Source organism: Scyliorhinus torazame, chromosome 11 (genome assembly GCF_047496885.1).
Source record: "Scyliorhinus torazame isolate Kashiwa2021f chromosome 11, sScyTor2.1, whole genome shotgun sequence".
NCBI lineage: Eukaryota > Metazoa > Chordata > Chondrichthyes > Carcharhiniformes > Scyliorhinidae > Scyliorhinus > Scyliorhinus torazame.
Window position 1 is genome coordinate 65,194,716 of NC_092717.1, and position 1,817 is coordinate 65,196,532.

The window sequence follows — 1,817 nt, forward strand, 5'->3', positions numbered from 1 at the left end:
TTCCCCTTCCACCTCCCTTCCCTCCCCCTTCCCCTCCACATTGCCCCTCCCCATCCCCCTCCCCATTCCCCTTCCCCCTCCACCACTTCCCCTCCCCACCTTCTCCCTCCCCTTTTCCCCTTCCCCTTCCACTTCCCCTCCCCCTCCCCTCCCCCTCCCCCCTTTCCCCCTCCCCCTTTCCCCCTTCCCTGCCCCCCTTCCCCCTCCCCATCCCCCACTCCATCACCCTCCCCTTTCACCCTCCCCCTTCCCCCCTCCCCCCGTCCCCCACCCCATCCCCATTTCCCCCTCCCCTTCCCCTCCCCCTTCCCGCTCCCCTTCCCCCCTCCCCCTTCCCACTTCCCCTTCTCCCCCTTCCCCCTCCCCTCCCCCTTCCCCGTCCCCCTCCCCCTTCCCAACCCTTCACTCCCGCTTTCCCCCTTCCTCTTCCCCTCCCCCTCCCCCTTCCCCACCCCCTTCCCCTCCCCTTCCCCTTCCCCTCCCCTCCCCCCTTCCCCTTCCCCCTCCTGCCTTCCCCCTCCCCTTCCCCCTCCCGCTTCCCCCTCCCCTCCCCTTCCCCCTCCCCGCCTTCCCCTCCCTGTTCCCCCTCCCCCTCCCCTCCTTCCCCTCTCCCCCTTCCCCCTCCCCACCGCTCCATTCCCATCCCTCTTCCCTCCCCCTCCCCTTCCCCCTCCCCTTCCCCCTCCACCCTCCCCTTCCCCCTCCACCCTCCCCTTCCCCCTCCCCCTCCTTCCCCTCTACCCCTTCACCCTCCCTCTCCCCTTTTCCCATTTCACCTTCCCGCTCCCCCTTCCCCCCGACCCCTTCCCCCTCCCCTTCCCCCTCCCCTTCCCCTCTTCCCTCTCCCACCTTCCTCTTCACCCTCCCCCTCCCCTCTTCCCCCTGCCCCCTTACCCCCTTCCCCTTCTCTCCCTTTCCCCCTCCCCTTCCCTTCTCCCCTTTCCCCCTCCCCCTCCCCCTTCCCCATGCCCCCTTCCCCTTCCACCTCCCTTCCCCTCCACGTTGCCCCTCCCCTTCCCCCTCCCCATTCCATTTCCCCCTCCCCCACTCCCCCTCCCCACCCTTCCCCCTCCCCATTCCCCTCCCCTTCCTCTCCCCTCCCCTCCCCCTCCCCTTTTCCCTTCCCCATCCACTTCCCCTCCCCCCCTCCCCCCTCCCCCCTTTCCCCCTCCCCCTTTCCCCCTTCCCCCTGCCCCCTTCCCCCTCCCCATCCCCCACTCCATCACCCTCCCCCTTTCACCCTCCCCCTTCCCCCTCCCCCCGTCCCCCACCCCATCCCCATTTCCCCCTCCCCCTTCCCCTCCCCCTCCCCCTCCCCCTTCCCCCCTCCTGCTTCCCCCTCCCCTTCCCCCTCCCGCTTCCCCCTCCCCCTTCCCACTCCCCGCCTTCCCCTCCCTGTTCCCCCACCCCCTCCCCTCCTTCCCCTCTCCCCCTTCCCCCTCCCCACTGTTCCATTCCCATCCCCTCCCCCTCCCTCTCCCTCCCCCTCCCCTTTCCCCTCCACCCTCCCCTTCCCCTCCACCCTCCCCTTCCCCCTCCCCCTCCTTCCCCTCTACCCCTTCACCCTCCCCTCTCCCCTTTTCCCCATTTCACCTTCCCGCTCCCCCTTCCCCCCTACCCCTTCCCCTCCCCTTCCCCCTCCCCTTCCCTCTTCCCTCTCCACCTTCCCCTTCACCTCCCCCTCCCCCTCTTCCCCCTGCCCCTTACCCCTTCCCCTTCTCTCCCTTCCCCCTCCCCTTCCCCTTCTCCCCTTTCCCCCTCCCCTCCCCTTCCCCTTGCCCATGCCCCCTTCCCCTTCCACCTCCCTTCCCCTCCAC